The following is an 11,987-nucleotide window of genomic DNA, read 5'->3' as shown; positions in this document are numbered from 1 at the left end:
TTTGTTCATAATGATTAACTATGTACTCATTTCCTTGGTAACACGGGAGAAACGGGTGTTTTTAGGGTGGAGATATATATGTATATCTTGTGATGTGGGTGTTTTTCATATTAAATAAGAAAAAATATTTCTCACTCTCATGGTTGCAGAGAAAAGACTGTATCATAAGATTTCAGAGAATAGAGATGTCCTATGCATATAAAAGGAGGAGCACAGTGAATTGCACTGAGTAGGAAATACCGTTCTGTGGGGATGCTGTGGGAAATGGAATAGAACTAGGAATGGCTGAAGGAGATGAATGGCACAATCTGCGACAAGGAAAAGAGGCAAGAGAGATACAATAGGCAAAAAGATTTGAAATTTGAGAAGGCTTTTTGTTGTGCTTGGATCCTGAAAATGATCTTGAAAATTTGTTTTGCAAAGTCAAAGAGCAATAAATGCAAGTTTATATGCTGGGTGATGGGCAAATAAAATTTTAATATGGGCTTTTGAATTAAGCGAGCAAGATTTGTGAGTTGGAGAAGCTACTGCAAAAGAAATGCAATAATAGAAGAGACAGGAGAGGATCAGGAATGAAAGACTGTGTTAGCTGTTGAGACTAGATCTGGGCATTATTTTTTTGTCAGATGTTTCATTTGTCCAATAAATGGTGATTTGGGCCCATCAAAACTATTCGTAAATTCTTGTTAAATTCACTGGATTGTTTTGGCCAGAGTTGGAGCTTTGAAAGCTGAGATTTTTTATTATTTCAAAATTTATCAAAGTTTAAAGTGGAAAGGTACATAATTATGGTTTGAAAGAAATGTTTCATCCAACTCATGATTAAATGTCAGGGGATTTCCATTTCAGTAAGAAAACTGTAAAAATATTTTAGGGTTAAAATGAATTTCCTATACTTCCTTTATTTATTTATTTATTTTTGATTCAGCCAGTAAAAGTCAATTAATCCTACAGCTCTAACCAGGCAGAGAAAGGTCAGATTCCTGAAATGGTCTGGAGGAAAAAATGTTGGGATATGCACATAGCTTGGATGCAAGAAACAGGAAAAGGAAAAAAACGAAGCTCAGATTAGTCTCTGTGACAAAAAAAATGGTAGTCTCCAACAGTACTGGAAGACAGAGACTATTAAGAGCTTTATTGTAAGAGATCTGAAAGTCCTATACAGAAAGAAAGCATAGACTTGAAGTCAATGTCACTAGATCACTGGAGAAAGATCCCTAGGAAAATGGCTTGATTTTACTCAGGCAGCAAAGTTGCATGCAAAATCTTTAAGCAATCTTGCCTGGATGTGGATTACTGAGAAATATCTTATTCAGCAGAATGAATAAATGACATATCGCTTCATCCCTCAGCTCTGGCTCCTGTCCCATTTCAATTGATCTTATTCTATGGTGAATGGAAATGCAGTTCTACGGTAAATTGAATATTTTATCTGATTTTGTTAATATGGGGAGTCCTCTGTCCAGCTTTCTGTTCTCCAGGTTATGTTTAGAATGCTGTTTATGACACTTTTAGCACAGGTTACTTATGTAAATATTTAATCTGAAATAAAAACTTCATAATGTTTCATTTTGAAGTAATTCATTTTATACAGATTGTTTCCGTTTTGCACAGTCATTCAGCGGGCGACTTCAGTTTGTCTTGTAACTCCCCTCATTACGTTAACTCTCTTAACAGCACATGCTTTGGAATTTTTCTAAAGCTCATAACTGTTTTTTTTTTTCCCTGCCATGAAATACATTTTCATTTCAAGTGTGCACAGAGATTAGCAACATGACTAGTTCCAATATTAACATGTCCATATTCTCTTCATTTTGATCTAACACCTCTCTCTTCCTACTGGTTATTCTGTCTGTTAGTTATTTTCAGAGATCTAAAAGCATTCATAAAATCATGAGGTTTACTGGATAGAATACTGCTCTGCAAAGTCTGAACATTCTTTATGTTTTGAGCTCCTATATGATCTCTCATGAAAAAAAGGTCTCAGCTTTGCCCTGATTGTCCATGTCTTTTCTCCTGAAAACTGAGATGCAGTTACCCTTTCCTCTTGGTGGCAAACTAGACAAAATATATTCTGATCCTAGTCAGCATTACTGGCCTCCTGTTTGTTTCTAGTGAAATCTCCCAGTTCACACATTTGTCACAGGTTTTTCTTGGAGATCTTCATTGATTATATTTATGTGGACAAATTAGCACATCGTTTAACTCCAAATTTATCTTACCACTCTGCATCCACACACAAAAAATCACTAGCTCACTCTAAACTTGAGGTCTGCATCAAATTCTGGCCCTTTGGGAATATTGGACCTGTACTTAAAATTGGACTTCTGGGACTCCATATCATGGCTATGTAAATGTGAAAAATAGCCTGACCTGAGCAAGGGAGAGATCCTTATCATGCTTGTTCATGTGAAAATCAGTCCTGGAAACGAAACATTCAGAAACAAACTCTTCCACCAGTTCTTCCTCATTTACTTTATTCAACTTTGACCACAACTCACAACTAGCTTCCAGATATTTTCCAGAGGTCTGATGATTCTTTTCAATCTGTTTCTAGCTTACCACGATTTTCTCCTTGTGACCTATCCAAAGTGAGAAGTTAATAACTTCTGCAGATAGATAGAAATTTAAGTTGTCAGAGGACAAATCACAAATTATCATTCATTTTCATAACACTAACATACAAAGCCAGTGAAGATAATCAGGGAAACCAGGAGTTTTCAGTCCTCTTAACCTTTGTGTGCTTGTTGGAATTGTACACGCTCTCTGAAATTTTTAACATATTAGTGGTCTCCAAGAATGCAGTATGAAAATAATCTAATGTGTGAGGCAAGAAATAGAAGGGAAAGGGTGCATTTTATGCAAATGTACTCAGAAAGTGTTCAGGACTAGTGATTTTTAAGTGCTTAGGAAGCTGAGAGAATCTTGTAGTTAAAAAGAGTTTTTTCCGTGCCTCTCCGCAGAGAAAGCATTGATTGGTTGGTCTGGTATAGTACTTTGCATGTCAAGTAGGTACAAAACTGTCTTTAAGGCTAGAAAATCACCCTCTGTGTACTTAGGCATAATTTGTAATAAACTGTATCATGTGAGGGCAGATTTGAAAATGGAGAGCAGTGTTAAGAATGTGGACGTGCCCAGTGTTTTTTTTAAGAGCCAGATCTGTGCTATAGAAGACTAAGTTGGTTACATTTGATTACATTTTGTTCAATTATTCCTTCCTATTTTTTTCAGAGAGAACTTTTTCAAAATGCCAAGCTGCTGTTATCTCTCCTAACTATGGCTCTACCTGGCCAGTCTCTGAACTGGCTCTTCTACCTTTTCTTTCAGCTGTTCTTGCCAAGATTATAGAAGGCCTCAGGTAAGCATCATAAATGCATAGCTTTCTAGGCCTTCACAAAGAAATAAGGACAACAGGAAACATCATTTCTCCAGTAGCCATTCTATCATACACATTGATTTCTTCAACTCTATTTGTTTTTATTTTTTTAATTTGAAAATTACTCTTCAGACTTTACTCTGTATTTCCATTTGTTCTCTCCAATTCACTGGTCAGGTAATCACTCCGATTGCTCTCAACCCTATATTACATTTTTAGTAGTCAGCAGCTTCTTTTAACCCCTCATAACCTCATTTTGCTAAGCTGCAACTCTTTAGAACTCATTTTGTGAAATATGGTTCATGTTTATATGCTTATTTTGTTGCTTGGTTGTTTGTGTTGACAGACAAAAAAGGGATTGGGGCAATGGAGAAAGAGAAAAAAGAGATGAAGACTAAAAGTTCAAAATATAAAAGCAGTCTCATCACTTTCAAACTAATCTGGTAACATATATATTCCAGTCCATCAATTTCTTGATTCAGCCTTAGGTCAAAATGTATTATATTTTATAACATTCATTGAAGCATAATTCTATTTAATTTAGAGGTAGGATTAACAACAGGGAAAAAAAACCCAACTGATATGCAAGGATGGATATGTCTGTGATGAGTTGGGTAGTAGGACCTAGTAGGGCATTTGAAACATTGACTGTGTTCAGTTTCTACAATGTGTAAGGGAAATAGTTTGTTCTCTCCTTAGACACTTAGACTAGATTTTCATAGGTCCTGAATTCTCTTGATTTAAACTGCAGTTGTTGGAACATTTAGGCTACTAGGTATTTTAACAATAAATAATCTAATTCTTCTCAGAGCTGAATCTGATCTATAAAATATAAAATCAGCAGTACTTTTGCAGCTAAACCAGTGCAGAAAAATACTTTCCATGATGTAATCAGAACTTAAGAAAAAGTGAATCATTAACTTTATGTATTGCTTAAAGCAAATGTTTTACCTTTGCTTTAACAAAATCAGTACCTAAAATATGCAAATTGTGTCTTGTGAATGACAGAGGATTTCTACCTACCAATTCCATTCTGGCTACACCAACTTTTCTTACAGTGAACAACCTCCTTATGCCAGGATTATGTGATAGAGCTGAACTCAGGGTAAGAGCAGAGTTTTCCTCTCTTTGTGAATTTTGTGCAGTTTTAGCCTCATTTAAAATTATGCTTGTCCCATGTTTCAGTTATGCAGATGCTTACAGTATTTTTTTCCCTTTGAGCTGACAGCTTGAGTCTGAATCAGATGACACAATGGTTGCAAACACCCTGCTCTGGGCATTGCTTAGGGAGAGACTGCAGCTGTCATAGACCTCCCTGGTAAATCCACACTTGCTTATTCTATAGCCTTCAGGAACTTAAGAACCTTCCTTACTGCATAAAACTTCAGAAGATCAGGTAGAAGATTTTCTGAAAATGGGTTAAGGACCACTCTGAGGAGGAGATCAGCTCAGATCTCTGTTTTTTCAGTGCTTCCTGAGTTAAGGAGTTAAGGAGTAATTTTGGTGCAGCATCTTCCAGAACCATTAGTCTCAAGTCTCCAGCTTTCAGAACCATCAGTCTCAGTCTCTAGGACTATGTGCAGTGAAGCTGAACTTCGTTTTGGATTTGTAGTCCCAGAAGCAAGCGACTCCAGCCAGGTGCCTCCACAACTCCATTAGGGGTAGACCTCTACTCTAAGCCAGAAAGTTTCCTCCAGAGCAGAGCCATGCAAAAGCCAGTGTGTGGGCAGGGTGGGTAATCAGAGAGCTAACATGACAGTATAGGTATAACCTATATAATTCCAGTCCTGAGCAGCACCATTAACCTCAGCAATGACGGTTAACTTCTCTGCCAGTTAATGCCACCGTTTGTTTCACAGAGGATACTGTTTTTGTCAGGGGAAAGAGAAATAACTTATTTTAGAAAGTCTCTTTCCTCCTACATCTCACCTTTTATGGCAGAAATGTCATAGGGCTGAACCATAACACTCCAGCACTAAAAAATGGATAATGGAACAGGCCATAAACAAAGTCTTTATTTTCACACACATATACACAACACCCTTCTGATTTTCTTCACTTTTTGGTGAAGTAGAAGGAAGAAAAATAATCAAGGCTTGCACAGAGGAAAAAAAAAAGATAAAGCAACTAGACCATTTCTACCCTGCATTTGTTCCATTTGGTGATAAGCTTGACTGTATCTCTCCCCCACCCATGCAAAGATTGAGCTTTGTTTCTTTAGGTCATAAATGGCATGATTTTGCATTTCTGCCTGCTAGTCTGGTTTGAGTGAAGTAAAGCAGTGGGGCTTTGCAGAGTGGGACAGCTGGGTGAACTGCTTCTTGCTCTCTGATTCTTTCTTTCTCTTTCAAAGTGAGTTGCACTAGTCCTTGTGGGAAGGAAGGAGAAGATGGTGGTTTTGCACAAACATTCTCAGTGACTTTTCTTTTCTGAGGCAATCTTGGAATTTCCCAGAAGGCTTTTGTTTCCTTCAGCTCCTCTGATATTTTTTTTTATTCAATTACTGGCCCATTTTCTTTTCCAAGTCTCTGAGCCCCAACCAAAGACTTTGTTGCTCTCTTTTACTACTATAATGGAAAAATAACCTTTGATCATCTGGACATTTTGGAATGTCAGGGCAGTAATAACTCCAAAAAGATGTAGAGGTAGGGCTGCTTGTCGCCGCTGGTAGATAGATTTTATCAGAAGAGTGCTGATTTGTATCACTCAGCCACACCAAGGTTATACAAAGAGCAGCGAAGCCCCAGGAGCATAACAGTCGGTCTGCTCTTAACCTCAACCTTTATCTCTCACAGCCAGCTTCCTTCCCACACCACAAGCACCACGTGTTATTTTACACTGAAGCAACACTAAGCAACTCAGGTCTATCTGCCCAAAGAATGAAGACGGAAAAGGAGGATGACATGAACACAAGATCAGTGTGCAGTGTGAGGACTAACAATTATGGAGCAATGCTCTTGTAAACCAGTGCCAAACTACTACATGCTAGGGTTTGTGGGCTTTGGAGAGGTGGAGGTAGACTTTTCATCAGTCATTTCTTTTTTGTCGGGCTGTTACCTTCACCTCTACATGATGAGAAATGAATTTGACTAACACCTGCTGAATGAAATGAGAGAAAGCTGAGGGAATCAGGGGTTGATAGCACCTGCTTTAGTCTGTCTGAAGGCACCCATGACTAAAACCAATGCCCCCATGTGCCCCAGGGGGATATATTCATGGTACCTGGTTGGTGGTAGCTCCCATAAGGTTCCATCACTAAAAGGTCACATCACTTCACTCCCTCCTGATTAGAAATTTGTTGAATGGAGTGAATAAAGTAGGAAAACTGTGATTATTTCCTTTTATGCATATCCTATAAATCATCCCTGCAGGGGAAGTGTGGTGCTTAGTGGAGTTCCTGAGGGGCAAGGCCTTCTAAAGCCTTTGGCTTGGCTTGGAAGATAAATTCTGGAGCATGTGTGCCTAGAAAACAAACAGAAAACAAAGGAAAACCTAAAGCCCAAGGGGAAAAGTCTGTCTGAGTAAGAATGTGCTGGTGTTTCTTATAGAATTACCAACAAATGTGACAGAGATATTTGGTTGTTGAGGATTTTATGCTCATAATGGGGGGAAAATGTTACAGAAATCATAGTAGTATTTCTTACTCTTCATCTCCTTGATCTGCAACACAAAATGATAAGCCGTTTATAAACATGAGATGGGGTAGGCAAAAAAACACACTGAGACAGCTGCACAGACCAACAGCTGTGACACACACAGGAAATTTGGATGGAAAGAACCATTAGTGCATTGAGACCATCTCTTCGCCTGTTAGCAGGGCCAGCCCCCTTTCAGCAGACTTTGCAAAAGCAGCTCCTTCATGACAGATCTGAGTGCTTTTAAGATTTTGTGCTTTTTAAATACCCTCAGGGAAATAGCCTTTTCAGAGATTAGTTTCTTCCTCACCTTTTCTAATTTAAATTTTTGTCCATTGTGCAATAGACGTAGGCCTATACTCTGTATTTGTAGGACCTATCAAACTACCATTTTGCTCCTAAAAAGTATCTGAACTTTGTGCTTTTCTTGGATCTGTATTATCCAAAAAATGATTTTTCCTTTATTGTTCCACAGCCTGTTCAATTAAATGACAAAGACCATCCTAGGACAGGCATATGACAACTAGGAACAGCTATTTTGCAGCCAATGTGTTGAGTGATGAATATGTGTCTTAATTCTTACAGGAAATAAATAGCAGGCAAGACTGTACATGTCTCTTGGCGCATCTTTTATCAAGCCTCAAATATTCTAGTTTTGCTTTGCAGTCCATCTGCTTATCCTCTCAATCCCTTCAGAATGGAGTGGATTACAAGGTTGATAAACACAAGTTCAAAATTTAGAGCCTATGTGGCAAGTCTGCACCTGGGTCATCTTGATTCCAGGTTTTCCACTGGTAAGCTAAGCCATTTCAAATTAATCCCAAGGATAAAATCCAAAATAAATGTTCCACGTGTAGCTGGATAAATCTCATGGCCATTCAGTGTCCAAAAATATTCTATCCAAAAATTAAAACCCTTTATTTTATCTTATTACAAACTATTAAAGATACTTGATGGAAGTTCTTTTTGAAGAGCCATAGCTGGAAAATTACTAATTGTGCTGGCAAAATAAGAGATCTGAAGTCTTGTCTGGCTTTTAAGCCAAGTTTATCCTCTTCGCTATCTTGCCAAAGATAGAAAACCATGTGTCTTCTGTCAAAGTCCCACAGCAAACCATGTGGAAAACAAAAAGCTATAATTAAATCCTCCCCAACATGAAAGGTGACTAATTTGCTGCTTCCAATAATATCACCCTACAAACCCCAGACATTTTGCTTTGCCCTCACCTATCTTTGTACAAAAGCCACATTGTAGTGCTCTTTTCCCAACTACCTCTCTCTTGATGTCTCATGCTACTACATTTGTTGCTTTCTTTCAATCCTCAAATAATTGCAAAAATGTCATTTTAGTTACCTTTAATGTCCCAGTTACTTTTGCAAAAGGTAGATTTCATAAAAGAAAATGGAATTGAAAATGCTAATATAGGAGTGCATGATCCTCTGTTTGGGGTCTGGTTTGTAATCTGGGATACTGAGTTAATGTCCCAGCTCCTGGACTCATTAACCAGTCACTTGCCCCCTGCCATGCCTTCATTTTCCCTGTCAGTCACAGGAGGATACATGTTCCGTGCTTTGTTTGAAGTAAAATACTGTGTCTAAAGAAGAGTAAAATGTTTTGAGATCTGTTGATGAAAAAAAGCACTAAATGCTACTATCAAAAAGAAAAGAGATAGCTGAAACTGTGCAACAGAGCTTGAAATCCGTATGGGTCTGGAAGAGGACAGTGAAGGAACTCCTCCAGCTCTCACTGCTGTCACTCACCTGGTATCAGTTACCATGGCATAAATCACCCGCTCATTCATGAGTTTGCCCTTTTCTTACATTTAATGGAAATAGGTGCTAAAACTCGTGTTGTCTTGGTAAGTATAGGCTAAAGATTTCAAAGGGGGAATAGTTCCACAGCCTATGAAGTTATAGCGTAATTCTGTATATCTTCATATAGTGATGGTACAAAAGGATGTTTTCTGAATAGAATTGGAATGGTTGTATGTGAAACTGAGATACATAAAGTATGTGATAGGAAAGTTTATGCAGAGTTTTAAAGTTTGGTTTTAATTAACTGTTTAGTAATGAATATGTGAGTATTTTTACTTTGGTACTGTGTTTTGGCATGCTATAAGCAAAACAATGACGGCCAAACTGAACAAGAGAGCATGTTTGTTGTTAAAAAAGAAAATTTTCACAACACCTGAATAATGCAGTTGATGCAAGTTGCTGACCATAGCTTTTTAATTTATTTTCTTTTTCTCTCCAACCATTCATCCTATGGTTTGTGTCATTCACTTGTTGCATTTGATTTCAAGTTAGGTTACGAGACATTGGGGACCAAGGGTCTTCTTTTTTGCACGCCTGTCATTTTCATCGTAATGTTATTCTCATCTACTCCTACCATATTAATCGCAACAATAACAAATTTTGTTCTGTACTGGAAACAAATGATTTGTGTCAGATACAGCATTTCATAATTCCAGAGTAGTTTGTTACAGTATTTTGAATTTACCATGTATTTTGATAATCCTAGGATGAGTCATAGTTAGTAGAGAAGGACTGTCAATTTGTGAAGAACTGGCTGAAATCTTTACTATTTTTCCATATTTTCCTTTTGGCTAAGGCTTTGTCTGTTAGCTTGTTGCAAAATAAGAATTTAGAAGATAAGGCAGAAGAGCCCAATTTCCTAAAGAAATTATACTTTAGCTCATTTTATCTGTGAATTTTCCTAGATTTTTCTAATTGATATCACAATTTTTAATTGAATTTGTGCACAAGATCTATAGGCACCTTTTCTTGATAAATTTATTTAGACAGTCAAAGTCTGGAATTTTTCCCTGCATAATTTAGCAAAACTATAGGAGGTTTATGTATTAGTTTAAAATAGGGAAGTTATACCTCATTGGGCTAGGAAAACATGATTCAGAAAAGCATTTATCTGCACATAAAAATGTTAAATGCTTATGACTTTATATGCAGAAAATGTGTATTGTTAGAAGTTGTTTGAATGGCTTGGTTTAATCTCTGCCTTTCCCTGTTTTTTGCCAGGCCTCTTAGGCTTCTTCCATTCTTTGACATAACTTACTCTCTTTCTCTGCATATTCTTAACATGTTTCATTTCTCCATAAGTTCTTGTCTCTGAACCTGTGTCTTGCTGACTATATCCGTGACTCCCCCTGCCTCTTTCTCCTCTTTTCTGTGCCCCTGTGTCTTTCTAACTTGTCTAATGCTTTCCAAGTCCTTCTGTTCCATGCATCCCTTTCCATGTACTACTCTGTTTTCTTTCCTCAATGTTCTCAAAACTGGGTTGTTAGGAATCCAGTTACAATGCTGTAAAGCCAAACCATAGTTCAGTTCCATCTACAAGCTTAGGAATAAAGCATGTTGTAACTAAGCACCCCAACAAAATATTTCTGCAGTGCAAATAGGTTTTCTGTGTGGGAGGCCAACTTTCAAATGTGCAGTGTATCATTTGAAGAATTCCCTTGGGGCTCTGACCTTGTCAGACAAGTGTCTCAGAAACTGGTGCCAAATGGGTGTTCATGGTAAACTGTCCAGTCACTGTATGGTCATCAAGGATATCTTTTAGAAGACCGGTGCAGGATGGCATCAAATCTGGGTTGTGTCTGAATGTTTATTTCATCTGTGCCTGAATGAGGAGAACTCAGCCTGCTTCACCCAAAGTGCCAGAGCAGGAGCTAGGACAAAAATCAGTGGCTCCATTTTGACATAGGCAGGAATTAATGAGAGGGAGGGGGCCTTGTTTCTTCAGCATAAATAACATTTTTGTGACTCTCGTAACATGATTCAGCAGCTCTGATGTCAATTTACAGTAACAAAGGAGACGGGAGATGGTCTGTGTGGGAAGGAGTGTTGACAAAAGCATCTTGTACAACTTCCTCTGGGCTCCTCAGCTGTGTTATCAGGGGTGGGCAGCTGTGTAGGACAAGCCCAGCATTAGAGGAGCCAAGTCCCAGACTGCTGAGAAGAGGTCTGTGGCAATAGCAAGAAATGGGAGTGGTAAGATAAGCTTTCAACCTCAGGATCTGTGATCCTTGTGTGGCCACTGGCTTTGCCAACCAGCCATTAGTAAGTGGATCATTTGCTCAGTGTGAGTAAATGCCTGTTCTGGAAAAAAATGCACTGAGCACTGTTCAGGGCATAGCCTATTTCTTACAGTGCATTTGTGAAGCTCCAAGATACAGGATGAACCTAAAAATGTTGTGGTTGGTTAAAACATCTGTAGATCTTTGCAATATCAGTTTGGGATTCTCTTTTTTGTATTCTGATTTTTCAGTTCTGGAGGTTTCAGGTTTTCAAATTTTTCAAGCTGCCCAACCATGACGATAAAAAAAAACTTTTGAAAGAAAGAGAAACTGAGATTCCGCAGGGACTCTCATTATGCCAAGAGGTAGGGCTTCTGGGAACACAAAGCAAAAGATAAAATACAAAACACTTAGTGTGAAGTTGTGGGAAAAAAAGATTTGGCAGCACTGTTTCTCTCTTGACTTTTCTCAGCTATCTTTTCTCTATCACAATTATATCTGATACTTTCCTTATCAGTTTTCTGGACCTCGTCTTTGAGATCCTATGCCTGACTCCCCATTTTCTCCTCCTAAGCCTTTCTTTGAGTTGGTCCCTACATAGACTTTCTTCTCCCAGGTGCTTAGTTCCTTCTTCCAATTCTTCCTCTTGATGTCTCTGCTAAATTTACTTCTGCCTGCAACTTTTTATCACTGATTATAGCACCAGGAAAGCATTGCTCTGTACTGGATTGCTCATCTTGGATGTTGCATGTGAATTGTTCTGTTTATTTAGCCAAAACTTCAGGTTTCTCAGATGACTGTGTAACAATGAATGCTAGCTGAACTTCAGTGGCAATTCTCTTGCTAGTCTTTTTTTCAACCCGGCTCTGTGATTATGCCTGCCACTAAGTTTCAGTCTTGCACTTCAACTGTTGCTTCAGTCCTGGGCTTTTTTGCCAACAAG

Source organism: Apteryx rowi, unplaced genomic scaffold, assembly GCF_003343035.1.
Source record: "Apteryx rowi isolate R43461 unplaced genomic scaffold, aptRow1 scaffold_574, whole genome shotgun sequence".
In the NCBI taxonomy this organism is placed as follows: domain Eukaryota; kingdom Metazoa; phylum Chordata; class Aves; order Apterygiformes; family Apterygidae; genus Apteryx; species Apteryx rowi.
The sequence above is the reverse complement of the archived record's forward strand: the minus strand, read 5'-3'. Positions refer to the sequence as shown.